The sequence below is a fragment of the Chelonia mydas genome, chromosome 4 (genome assembly GCF_015237465.2).
Source record: "Chelonia mydas isolate rCheMyd1 chromosome 4, rCheMyd1.pri.v2, whole genome shotgun sequence".
Lineage (NCBI taxonomy): Eukaryota > Metazoa > Chordata > Testudines > Cheloniidae > Chelonia > Chelonia mydas.
In genome coordinates this window covers 65395068-65409670 of record NC_057852.1, presented here as the reverse complement: position 1 = coordinate 65409670, position 14603 = coordinate 65395068, and the positions used below count along the sequence as shown (strand labels likewise).

At 38.6% G+C, this 14603-nt stretch overlaps 1 protein-coding gene across 3 annotated transcripts in view; it reads left to right on the top strand.

Annotated features, from left to right (window-relative positions):
• FSTL5 (follistatin like 5) overlaps positions 1-14603 on the top strand; it is a 540589-nt gene that overhangs the window by 265395 nt on the left and 260591 nt on the right. The gene's annotated exons all lie outside the window — the stretch shown is intronic.

Below are 14603 nucleotides of genomic sequence, written 5' to 3'. Positions count from 1 at the left end.
TTTTTGAGATCTTTATCTTTATCCAGACTGGAACTTCTCTGCTGCCCTCTTGGTCTTTTTGCTTAAAACTTTTATTTAATTAGTATTTTATGTTTCATTTATTTTTAAGTGAATTTTGCAACTTATATGATAAAACACCTAAATCTGGTTTCTCTTTTGTTGCAACGCAAACACATATTAACTGGTAATGAAATGTTTAGTAAGAGAATCACAGAGCCTTTTAAAATGTAATAGTAAGTGGGGGAAAACCATTTAAAAAAAGTACAGAAAGAATAAGTAAAGGAGAGTGAGGAGAATGGGAAAACAAAAGAAGTAGAAAATAAGAGTGCAGGAGGTGAGTGATTTAAGGATATGTGTCAGGGAAAGTGCATGGAATATCAGTGGTCTATATAGGTGTACAAGATTATTCAATAATTTGTAGAAAATCAAATGTAAAATAAAGCACAGTCAGCGTTCTCTTGGTCATTGTGATTTTCCTCCAGAAACAGTATTGATGCATTTTTCTTATTTCCAATCATTTATGGCTAGACTGTATCACTCGGAGGGCTTGTCTACACTTACAACACTGCAGCTGTGTTGCTATAGTGCTTCAGGGAGGACGATATCTAGGCCAACAGGGGAGCTTTTCTCCTGTCAATGTTGGTATTCCACCTCCCCAAGAGGCGGTAAGTATGTCAATGGGAGAAGCACTCCTGTCAACCTAGTTTTGTCTACACTGGTGATTAGGTCAGTATAACTGCATCACTCCGGGGTGTGGAAATGACGTAGTTATGTCGACATAGGCTTGGTCTATAGTAGGAACTTTACTCCACTATCTAGGCCTTAGTGGTAATGGAGGGCGAATGTGGAGGATATTTTCAATGATATAGAAGAATATTTTTTAAATGACCTCTCCTGACAATATTGGTTTCTGCAAGTAACTTGTGAGAGTCTGGTCCTTACCTCTGTAATGTGTCAAACCAAAACCCCATATGCTGCTAATTCCTTTTTTTGAGTAAGTGAAACCCAGATCTGAATTCTGAAGTTTGGGTGCACATCTGGTACACACTGACTTTAGTACACACTATAATTTAAAGAAAATAAAATTATTTTCAGGAATTTTTGCTATAACATTTTAAATTCTTAAACGGTGTTTATGTTGTAAACATCAATACAGAAATATAATTGAAAGGAAGCCAAGGTGCCTTGAAATAGATCCTTGTTGAGGAAGTGTATTGTATGTACCACAGTATTAACTTCCTAGTGTAATGATTCAAACCACTTTACACACTATAATACATCCATGAGTACACGTTTACTTGTTTAGTCATCGTTCCAGTACAATATGGTTGTATTAGTTTTAGCAGAGCTCATGATCCTTATGATCTCTTTTGCGAATGACTTCATGAAAAATGAGTAGTTGGAAAAGCCATCAGTTTCAGGCTATAGTCTGAAACTCTAAGAATACATGTCTTTTAAATACCTGAGACAAGACTTAACACAGTAATACCTTTTTAATGTATACTTAGTAATGTCTTGTAAATAACTTCCATTAATTTATACTCTATACCATACTTAACTTGTTTTCTTCTTTCTGGTAAACATTAAATAGATAGAATTACTGGACTATCTAATAACATCCACAACTAATTTTCCTAGTCCTAGTTCCTTGTTGTATGCTATAGCCTCTATAATTGTTTTGGTCCCTCATCTCATTATTTTACACTTTTTTCATTGAACTTCATGAGCCACTAATACGCTCATGAAACTAATCTGTTCAAAATAATTTAAATGTGTTTGCTTTGTTCATTTGTATTTGCGCTTCTTCCCAATTATTTGTCAGAAGCAAACTTACACACTTTCTCAAAGTTATTTCTATACAGATTAAACAAAACTGACCCTTAAAATATGTATTCTTTTGGTTCTCCAGATACACAGGTTCAGAAAGTAAGTACAACAGTAGCAAAAAAGAGACTGACTGCTGTCCAACAAAAATATGCTTTTGGAAGTTAGTCTAATACATGTGTGCCTGGGGATAAATATTGCTTTATGAAAGGAAGCAAAATAATGTCATGAAATGTTAAAGCACTTTAAATTGTATAGAGGCAATAATTTAGCAACATTAATTTAGTAAAAGACAATTTTTGACTAAAACAATCAAAAAGGAGCAATCTGTTTTAGTTAATGCTGTGTTAGTATCTTATTAAAGCACTAAAACTAATTTACATCTTTGAAAACACTTTATGTAGGTAGATTTTTAGGAATGAGGAAAACTTAGACCTTGATCCTGCCAACAATTACTCATGTACTTAGTTTAAAGCATGAGTAGTTTAGTTCAAGCCAACTTTAACTCAGTTAAACATTTGAATCTTCTTCTTAATATCTATTTGCTATTTTTTTTAAATGTGATCCTTAATAAGGGTAAAACAGCTAATGTAGATTCATTTTAGTAGTAAATGAAATGTTGAAATACAGTCTAGTATTTCTTTAAACTTGTGTTACAAAATTGTGTAAAAATCCATTTATTTAATACTGAGTACATGAGATAGGGAACAATGGTCTTTCGTCATGTTACAGAAAACCACAATTAGAAATTCTCTAGCTACAGATTTTCACAAAAACATTCAACAAATTTCTTTTTAATATTATATTAAATTATTCATGAAATAGACTAAGACCAGAACATGGGATATATTTTGTTTGAAAGCTACCCGTGAAAAATGCATTACTGGAACACATGCTAAATTTTTAGATGCATTTATTGATTTTCAACAACACAGAAGCCTTTAAGAGTCAAAAGTAATTCTGTTAACTGAATTTGCATTGGATTTACTACGAAAGTTTATAAAAGCTTTAGAAAGCATATACAAGTAGACAGTTTTTAGCTTTTTTAGCAGTTTTAGCTTTGCTAAAAACTCTTTGGGATTATTGTGTATATTTTGTTTACATATTCCATGAAAACAAGGTTGAGTCATGCATTCTTTTCAAGCACTCTTTCAGAAGTAATATTGTAGAAGACCAGATAATAGGCATTTTTATTCAGCAAAAATTCTGCAACTTCTCTAAAAAATGTTCTTAACCAATTCTGTGAAAAGTAGTTGTAGCCTTGTTGGTCCCAGGATATTAGAGAGATGAGTTGGTCAGGTAATATCTTTTATTGGACTAACTTGTGCTGGTGAAAGAGGAGTGCTGAAGAAGAGCTCTATGTAAACTTTCAAGCTGACACAGAGCTCTTCTTCAACTCTTCTCTTTCACCAATGCAGGTTGGTCCAATAAAAGATATTACCTCACTCACCTTCTCTCTAAATTCTGTGAAAATGTTTTCAATGACAAATTATGAGGTTGGATCTTTTTTATTTTTTTCCCCTCCAGGGGAAACAAATTCAGATTCATCAAAAGCCCCAAACAGTACTTGTAGAGCAAGTAATGATATTTTGTTTAGTTAACCTAGTTTTATGATGAAGATGCCATAGCAGAGTCCCTTAACCATAGGCACCTAAGCTAAGGATGGAAGCCCTTGGCTAGGAATCCAATCATCAGCCACAAGTGATGTCCATGTGTTTTGTTGCTTTTCATGCATAAATGTAGGCTTGGTATTTTGCTCTCTGCTCTATGAACAACTTAATTTATATTTATCGCACTCTTCTGTGACAGCAATACCATGTTGATCAGGATACACAAGAGAATGAAACACAGAGACAGCAATGGATTTTTAAATGGAGCTGGCCTCAACTTTTATAACTTTTATCCAATGGGGAAGTACTGTTCATATCCCTTGAAATGTGCACAGCTGAGGTTTCCAGAAAGACGTTTTATTTTACCTGGTAGAAAGCGACACTATACCATGATGACAGAGTAGATGGTATTTTGTGTGCAGTAAGAGTGAGGAGCACAAGCTCTCAAGATACGAATATTTCAGGTGAAAGAGCAGACACTCAACAGAAGGTGTCCAGTACATCTACAATAGGTCTGTTGATGTGCAACAATGGCAAAAATACATTTTTAAAAATATTGATTCTTCATATCATCCATGTTTGTTTGCACCTTATTGTGTAGGGCTTACAGGAGGTGAAAGGAAGAAGACAGCGTAACAGAATTTTGTGTGCATTATGAGACTCTGAATGTCTCTTTGCAAAGGCCTTTTAGGTATTTACAGAACCCTGTGTTTCACTTTAGAGATGACTGGCTGATGTGTTTCTGCCAGCCAGTCAGCTTTTTAAGAGCCTTTCCTTCATTTATGAATGTTTCTGTTCTCACAACACATGTTCAATTCAGTTATATTATTTGTGTGGGCCACTTGCTTTTTTTCAGCTGCATGGTGTAGTGCCATGAGGCTGATGGCCATGGAAATTAGCTAAAATGAGACATCCTTAGCAAACTGTGCAGCTCAAGGAATAGAACCTTGTTGCACAATAAAATTACTGTATTTTTTTTCAGTGTTCCTAGAATATAAGAACAGCCATACTGGGTCAGACCAAAGGTCCATCTAACCCAGTATCATGGCCATTGCCAGGTGCCCCAGAGGGAATGAACACAACAGGTAATCATCAAGTGATCCATCCCATTGCTCATTCCCAGCTTCTGGCAAACAGGGTAGGGACCCCATCCCTGCCAATCATGGCTGATAGCCATTGATGGACCTATCCTCCATGAATTTACCTAGTTCTTTTTTGAACCGTGTGATAGTCTTGGCCTTCAAACAGGCTGACTGTGCATTGTTTGAAGAAATATTTCCTTTTGTTTGTTTTAAACCTGCTGCCTATCAATTTCATCTGGTGACCCCTAGTTCTTGTGCTGTGAGAGTGAATAAATAACACTTCCTTATTTACTTTTTCCACACCAGTCATGATTTTATAGACATCTATCATATCACCCCTTTTTTGTCTCTTTTCCAAGCTGAAAAGTCCCAGTCTTATTAATCTCTCCTCATACGGAAGCCGTTCCATACACCTAATCATTTTTGTTCTTTTCTGAACTTTTTCCAGCTCCAATATATCTTTTTTGAGATGGGGCGACCACATCTTATCTGTCTTATTATCTATCCCTTTCTTAATGATTCCCAACATTCTGTTCACCTTTTTTGACTGCCGCTGCACATTGAGTGGATGTTTTCAGAGCTCTATCCGCAATGATTCCAAGATCTGTTTCTTGAGTGGTAACAGCTAATTTAGACTCCCCCTCAGTTTATACATATAGTTGGATTGTTTTCCAATGTCCATTACTTTGCATTTATGAGCATTGAATTTCATCTGCTATTTTGTTGTCCAGTCACCCAGTTTTGAGAGATCCTTTGGTTAGCTCTTCGCAGTCTGCCTGAGACTTAACTATCTTGAGTAGTTTTGTATCATCTGCAAATTTTGCCACCTCACTCTTTACCATTTTTTCCAAATCATGTATCAATATGTTGAATAGGACTGGTCCAAGTACAGACCCCTGGGGGACATCACTATTTACCTCTCCATTCTGTAAACTATCCATTTATTCCTACCCTTTGTTTCCTATCTTTTAACCAGTTAGCAATCCATGAGAGGACCTTTCCTCTTATCCCATAAGAGCTGACTTTGTTTAAGAGAGATTAGAGATAAAAGGTAGGTGAAATGATATCTGTTATTGGACCAACTTCTGTTGGTGAAAGAGACAAGCTTTTGACTCATAGAGGTCTTCAGGTCCTCAAAAAGATTCTCTCCCCAACAGAAGTAGGTCCACTAAAAGATATTACCACATCATTTTGTGTCAGTAATTTTAAATTCAGTTTAACTCCCATGTCTGCTTTCAACAGTATTGGGAGGGGGTTGATTACCTGTAGATATAGAATGTTTACATGGAATCTTCCAACAATGTCTGCAAAGGGAATGAACTGGCCAAATCCATATTTTTAATCATGTCCCTTAGTTTACCTTTGTATGCAGACCTTTTACTGTCTGAATAGTTCAGTGATATATTATTAAATAAAATTGTATCAGAGTACACATTATATCTGAAATCCAAGCCAGCAGATCACTAAATCCATGCAGTGCCTCTTCAATGGTTAGATGCATTTGGATATGACTCATAATGCATTTATTTTTGTACAAGTGCAATTACAAATTAATCTACAAAGAGCATTTTTGACAATGTCTTTGCTACTAAATAAACCTGTAGTTCTTTACCAGAAACATAGTGCATGATGCAAAAACTCTCTCAAAAGTCATTTTATGATTAGTAGTGCAATTTGTTTTGACTAAAGCTGACTGAGGGAAATTTTGTGTTAACTGTAGACCATGAAAATGTACTTAAAATCCCATCACCATGTTGATTTTAAATGCCCATTGTTAAGATGAAAGTTTAATTATAAAATAACTATATTTTGACTGTTCACATACATGTTTTAGTTTTTTGGTATGGAGAAATATGCTTTACATTTTGTATGGGTGTAGTATGTAGTTATGAAAAACATAACACCTCTTGTTGCAGTGAGCTATCTCTAGGTGAAATGAAAGATAAAATCTAACCTGTTTTAAAAACATTCTAATCTAGTTAACGTAAACCAAAATATAAATATCAGATTTAAAAAATCCTAAAATACGTTACCAAGAAAATAACTTCACCCTTGTTATTTGTGTTGGGGATATACTTTGCAACTGTGATCACCCTGGGACCAATAGAGTATGAAAAGTTAAGTTATTTTTCTTAAAGCAATAGAAAAAGCAGCATTAGAGCTTTGATTTTAAATGGGTTGATGGGACCCACCAACTGTGGACCACGGTCTGCAATTTGGTGTAAAATTTGAATTAATAAGTTATTGCTGCTCATAGATTTACTAAGGATTGTTTAACAAGCACAATTACCTCCAAGTCTTAAATACAACACTCCAATTAATGGTTTCAGAGTAACAGCCGTGTTAGTCTGTATTCGCAAAAAGAAAAGGAGTACTTGTGGCACCTTAGAGACTAACCAATTTATTTGAGCATGAGCTTTCGTGAGCTACAGCTCACTTCATCAGATGCATACTGTGGAAACTGCAGAAGACATTATATACACAGAGACCATGAAACAATACCTCCTACCACCCCACTCTCCTGCTGGTAATAGTTTATCTAAAGTGATCATCAAGTTGGGCCATTTCCAGCACAAATCCAGGTTTTCTCACCCTCCGCCCCCCCCCCCCCCCACAAACTCACTCTCCTCCTGGTAATAGCCCATCCAAAGTGACCACTCTCTTCACAATGTGTATGATAATCAAGGTGGGCCATTTCCAGCACAAATCCAGGTTCTCTCACCCCCTCACCTCCCTCCAAAAACCACACACACAAACTCACTCTCCTGCTGGTAATAGCCTATCCGAAGTGACCACTCTCCTTACAACGTGCATGAAAATCAAGGTGGGTCATTTCCAGCACAAATACAGGTTTTCTCACCTCCCCCCCACCCCCTTTTTTCCAAAACACACACACACACAAACTCACTCTCCTGCTGGTAATAGCTTATCCAAAGTGACCACTCTCCCGACAATGTGCATGATAATCAAGGTGGGCCATTTCCAGCACAAATCCAGGTTTTCTCACCCCCCCCCCACCCCCATACACACACAAACTCACTCTCCTGCTGGTAATAGCTCATCCAAAGTGACCACTCTCCCTATAATGTGCATGATAATCAAGGTGGGCCATTTCCAGCACAAATCCAGGTTTTCTCACCCCCCTCCCCAACACACACACACAGACTCACTCTCCTGCTGGCAATAGCTCATCCAAACTGACCACTCTCCTTACAATGTGTATGATAATCAAGGTGGGCCATTTCCAGCATAAATCCAAGTTTAACCAGAACGACCGGGGGGGGGTGGGGGGGCTAGGAAAAAACAAGGGGAAATAGGCTACCTTGCAAAATGACTTAGCCACTCCCAGTCTCTATTTAAGCCTAAATTAATAGTATCCAATTTGCAAATGAATTCCAATTCCGCAGTTTCTCGCTGGAGTCTGGATTTGAAGTTTTTTTGTTGTAAGATAGCGACCTTCATGTCTGTGATTGCGTGACCAGAGAGATTGAAGTGTTCTCTGACTGCTTCATGAATGTTATAATTCTTGACATCTGATTTGTGTCCATTTATTCTTTTACGTAGAGACTGTCCAGTTTGACCAATGTACATGGCAGAGGGGCATTGCTGGCACATGATGGCATATATCACATTGGTGGATGTGCAGGTGAACGAGCCTCTGATAGTGTGGCTGATGTTATTAGGCCCTGCGATGGTGTCCCCTGAATAGATATGTGGGCACAGTTGGCAACGGGCTTTGTTGCAAGGATAGGTTCCTGGGTTAGTGGTTCTGTTGCGTGGTATGTGGTTGTTGGTGAGTATTTGCTTCAGGTTGGGGGGCTGTCTGTAGGCAAGGACTGGCCTGTCTCCCAAGATTTGTGAGAGTGTTGGGTCATCCTTCAGGATAGGTTGTATATCCTTAATAATGCGTTGGAGGGGTTTTAGTTGGGGGCTGAAGGTGACGGCTAGTGGCGTTCTGTTATTTTCTTTGTTAGGCCCTGTCCTGTAGTAGGTGACTTCTGGGAACTCTTCTGGCTCTATCAATCTGTTTCTTCACTTCCGCAGGTGGGTATTGTAGTTGTAAGAATGCTTGATAGAGATCTTGTAGGTGTTTGTCTCTGTCTGAGGGGTTGGAGCAAATGCGGTTGTATCGCAGAGCTTGGCTGTAGACGATGGATCGTGTGGTGTGGTCAGGGTGAAAGCTGGAGGCATGTAGGTAGGAATAGCGGTCAGTAGGTTTCCGGTATAGGGTGGTGTTTATGTGACTATTGTTTATTAGCACTGTAGTATCCAGGAAGTGGAGCTCTTGTGTGGACTGGACCAGGCTGAGGTTGATGGTGGGATGGAAATTGTTGAAATCATGGTGGAATTCCTCAAGGGCTTCTTTTCCATGGGTCCAGATGATGAAGATGTCATCAATATAGCGTAAGTAGAGTAGGGGTGTTAGGGGATGAGAGCTGAGGAAGCGTTGTTCTAAATCAGCCATAAAAATGTTGGCATACTGTGGGGCCATGCGGGTACCCATAGCAGTGCCGCTGATCTGAAGGTATACATTGTCCCCAAATGTAAAATAGTTATGGGTAAGGACAAAGTCACAAAGTTCAGCCACCAGGTTATCCGTGACATTATCGGGGATAGTGTTCTTGACGGCTTGTAGTCCATCTTCGTATGGAATGTTGGTGTAGAGGGCTTCTACATCCATAGTGGCCAGGATGGACATCCCAGAATATTAGCCTTTTTACAGCTGCATCATATTGTTGATTCACTCTCAATTTGTAATCCATTGTAACCTCAAGATCTTTTGAGCAATAATACACCTAGCTAGTTGTTCCCCATTTTGTAGTTGTTCATTTTATTTTTTTCCTAGCTCAGTGTAGTACTTTGTATTTGTCTTTATTGAGTTTCATCTTGTTGATTTCAGATCAGTTCTCTAATCCAAGGTCACTTTGAATTCTAATCCTGTCCTCCACAGTGCTTACAGCCCCTCCCATCTTGGTATCATCCACAAATACTATAAGCATAGTTTGCACTCCATTATTCAAGTCATTAATGAAAATTATTGAATAGTACTAGACACAGGGCTGATCCCTAGAGGACCCCACTAGATACATTCTCAAAGTTTGACAGAACACCATTGATAACTATACTTCAAGTAAAGTCTTTCTTTCAACCAGTTGTGCACCCACCTTATAGTATTTTCATCTAGACCACATTTCTATGGTTTGCTTATGAGAATGTCATGTGGGACTGTGTCAAAAACTTTACTAAAATCAAGATATATCATGTCTACTACTTTTTCTCTATCCACTAGGCCAGTAGTAACCCTGTCAAAAAAGGAAACTGGATTGATTGTACATGATTTGTTCTTGACAGACATATGCTGGCTATTCCTTATAACCTTCTTATCCTTTAGGATCGCTGCTTACAAACTGATTTAATAATTTGTTCTAGTATATTTCCAGGTACTGAAGTTATGCTGACTAGTCTATATAATTCTCTGGGTCCTCTTGGTTTCCCCTTTTCAAAAATAGGATCTCTGTTTGCCCTTCTTCAGTTCTCTCGGACTTCACCCATCCTCCTGGAGTTCTTGAAGATAATTGCTAGTGGTTCTGAGATTGCTTCATCTAATTTCTTAAGTACTGTAGGATGAGTTTCATCAGGCCCTGCCAACTTGATCACATCTAACTTATTTAAATATTCTTTAATCTCTTTCCCTATTTTGGCTTGTGTTCCCCCCCCCCCCCCCGACCCCCTTCTGAAACAAAATGTTGTCCCCAATACATTTTGGAAATTTTTGTGTTTAGCCACATTTCTTTTCCAACAGGTGACTGGATAGTTAAACCCCCCCACCCCCACCCCATAACTACCAGGTCTTGTAGTTTGGATATTTCTCTTACTTGTTCTGAAAATGCCTCATCCTCTACCTTTCCCTGATCTGGTGGTCAACAGTAGATTCCTACCAGAATGCCACCCCTATTTTTTCCCCACTTTTGTCTTTACCCAGAGACTTTCATCTGGTCTGCCTCACCTCCTGAACCTATATCTTCTTGATATATAACATGACATCTCCTCCCTTTTCTCCCCTGTCTGTTCTTCCTGAACAAGCTGTTCCCTCTCTACCATATTCCAGTAAAGAGATTTAAAAACAGCACTGCTATGTTTATAAAGTACTTTGAGATCCTTGGATGGAAGATGCATTATAAGTGAAAATTATGAGTACTATTCTAGAGTCCATTCTGCCACCATCCTTCATCACACACACTGGTATTGACACAATTGTTTAACATGCATCCGACGAAGTGGGTATTCACCCACGAAAGCTTATGCTCCAATACATCTGTTAGTCTATAAGGTGCCACAGGTCTCTTTGCTGATTTTACAGATCCAGACTAACATGGCTACCCCTCTGATAATTGTTTATACAGTTTCTAAATGTGTTGCTGAATTTCTCCATCCATTTCTAAGTAAAGAAAAAGCAAGATGTATTACAGTGTCTGAATTATAGTTCTACATGTCCATCCATACAACTGGTTTACTGCTGCTTATTTCTATATTTCCCAGCTTGTTAGCAGTAATAAATTATTATTATTCAATTAATGGTAGAGAAGTGTACCCTTGCTTTAAATAATTATTCTCTAGTAAATAGAGAAATGCAACCTTAATGGGGAAGGGAGGGAGAAGGGAAAGACACAAAAAAGTCATGACTCTCAGCCATTCTTAAACACCTGTAAGTTAATGGGGGAAAGGAATTACATCCCAAGTATTCTGCAGAGTGAATGTGCAAGCCAGTCCTGGGTTATCAATTAGATCTTCATGTGGCCTCTGCAGCTCTTCAGTCTCACAAAACATGTGTGTGCATGTGTGTAATTTATTACACTGGCAGTTTTATAGTGGGGACAGCACCTGAAAAAATAACTTTGGGGATAGGTTGTGGAATTAAATCAAGTGCTGAGTAAGTGGCAGCACCTAAATATGCAATCCCAGGAGCAGATCAGGGACCAGACTATCAGAGTCATAATTTAGTCTCCCCTTGCCTGTTCTTTACATAGGAAGCAAGCTGCACTTTCTGCTCCTGCTCAGCCATACTGGCCAACAAACTTGGAGGGGGTGGTGAAACAGCATCAAGGCTTTGCCCAATCCTCAGTCCTGAGCACGTGGGTGGGAGGGAGAGTAGTGGCATCAAGGAGGCATCTCAACCACATGCACTTTGATCAGTGATTTAAACATATAGCTTACGCTTTTTGGAGATGAGGGGTAAAGGGACATCTCTGGGGCAGTGGGGTTAAAGGACATCCTACTCCACTGTGTTGGTGCCTGCCATATGTTACAGTTTGGATTGTAACAGACAGTAATAAATATACAGAAACAACATTTCCAATCTTTGTGCTGCTTTTCATGCTTTCATGATGGAAAATTACCACCTTCCTTTGTTTAAAAAAGCACTGTGCTGCAGGATGTGTGACAAACATCTCATATGGCCATACAGTTGCCATTTATAGACATATGTTACCTCTGCAAAGAACACTCCAGGGGTTAATTTGAGTTAAGGAGATACTCTATGTGACTTTGCTATTATTGCAAACTTGACATATGGTATTGAAATAAATATCTTGCTCAATATACTTTCCCAGTTACTACAAAACTTACAGATTTTTTTTTCTGTAATTATACTTTGTATTTGCAGTTTATGGATTTAACAATCTATTTAAGTGACACAGTGAGATGGTCTACATTGCCTAAGAAGGCCTTTCTGGCCCTAATATCAATTAATGTAGTATTTTTTTTATTGGTGCAGTGTGATGACAATGAATGCTTTGAAAGACCAGTACAAAGATTATACCAGATTCTGATCTTGGTTACTATCATTTTTTAGTACTCATAACTGACGTACATAAACATTGTCCAGGTAAAATCATAGAATATTAGGATTGGAAGAGACCTCAGGAGGGCATCTAGTCTAATTCCCTGCTCAAAGCAGGACCAACACCAACTAAATCATCCCAGCCAAGGCTTTGTCAAGCCGGGCCTTAAAAAAACACTATGGTAAATTAGGTCTGCAAGACAAGGTTCCTAGTGGACTTCATGATAAAACCTTTGAAAGAAAACTCTTGCTGTGTGCATGCACCTTATGTGAAATACTGGTTACAGCGAGAGGGAATACTCATGGGAAAAGAATCTTGCTACGTGCATTAAATGTGGTCAGAATCCCAATTAGTTTGATCTCCTCTGGAAGCTCTTTCAATAGCTGAAACCTCTCAACTAACCATGCTTATCTCCTGCATTCATTGACTTCATCGTATGCTATCTGTCAGCTGCATTTTCCCAGAGAAGTGTAGGTGTCTTGGTTGGTCACATAGAGATGCAGTTGCTGATTCAGCTGCATCTGTTGTTGATGGTTTTAAGTATTAGAAGCAGGGTCTAGAACTGGCAAATGAAGCAGATTAGGAACCGCTGAAGCTCTGGAGGTGAGCAACTTTATACTGCTGGAGCCTTTCCAGTACTTAGTCCTTTTAGTCCCGGATACACTGAATTGCAGTAATCTAGTCTGGAGATGACAAATGCATGGATCATGATGGCCAGGAGCAAAGTTACTTCCCAAGTAGAAAATGGAAAAATATGACTCGTATCATTAATTTTCCCTCATCATGTAGGCCTAATAATAAGTCTTCCAGCTGTGTCAATGTTTGAATAAATGTGATGGAGGCAACTTTGATGGAAGAGGAAGACAACGTCTGCACTAAGTGTTTCCCTCTTCCTTAGGGTAGACATCTCTTAAGTCTACCCTACCTATAGTTTGAGCCAGCTGTCCTTCATCCAGTGGCTGATTTCCTGTAGGCTCATGACACCCTTGTGATGGTTTAAGAGATTTAGGGTATGTCTACACAGCAATTGCAAGTATGATTGCAGCTCATAGAAACAGGACCACACTAAAATAGCAGTAAATACAAAGTGTCATGGATCTTAGTGTAGGCTAGCAATATGAGTATCTACCCAGGGTTCTGGGTGGGCTTGCACAGCCTGCATCACTGCATCTTCACTGCTGGATTTAACTTCTCTAGCTAGATTAAAACTAGCACAGGGTATACTATCACATCTGCAATTTCAGTATAGACATACCCTTATTTGTGTTTGGGTGATGAGTTTGGAAGCCTGATGTTCTTGCAGTGGGTATGGAGAAGGAGAGTAACCTGTTTTATTTTAAAAAACTGAAACAAAGGTAAAACCTTCACAACCACTGTTACTGCTTTATTTTTTTTAAATGGTTGGGGGGGGGGGGTGTCAGAGAGAGAGTGCTACCCTGTGAATTTGGCATGCACTCTGGGGCAAGTTTGTTAGAAGGCAGGCTTTTTTTCTTCTTCTTCAGCATTAGTTATATCATGGCAACAGTAGAACTCGGCATTTAATAAAAGAGATGAAGACAACCATGCTCTGAATGTTTATAATATAATTACAGACAAAAAAATCTAAGTTAAAATAAAACATTCTTGTGAAGTCAAAAACCTGAAAGTTAGGAAATGCTAGATTTATGGTTGCTCACACAGTCTTAATTCTTCCCCCTCATGTGTCAAATTGTGCACTGAAAAAGTGGGAAAAATAGGTTATAACTAAAGTCTGTTTCATAATACATTTGCATAAGTGATCAGAATTAATGCTTCACAGACAACTTTAAATCTGGTTTTCCTAACTTTTGAGTGCTTGACTTCCTAACCTAAATAACTTTGTTATATACTTTGTGTGTAATTTCCTATGTTTAAACATGGAAAAAGGAACAAACAAACAAGTCCTATTATGTGCAACTGACACCCATCAAGAATCATCAGCATGGTTTGAACCCCACATGTACAGTACAGTGGTACAGTACTACAAGATAGGCTGCTAATACTTGAGTTTCAGGACCAACAACCTTTAGCCAGCAGTAGCAGGAAGGTTGATTTCCCAGAGTAAGGGATGGAGTGCCGATTCCAGCTGCTGGGTCTATACATTGTTCAGAAGGAAGGCCAGCCTGACCTGGGTCTCTCTCCTCTGCCTCCACAGTTGGGGGGTTCCCTCCCGATGAGGCAAGGGTTGCTACTGGTGCCATTTGCTTCATTTGAGAAGTAGTTGAGTA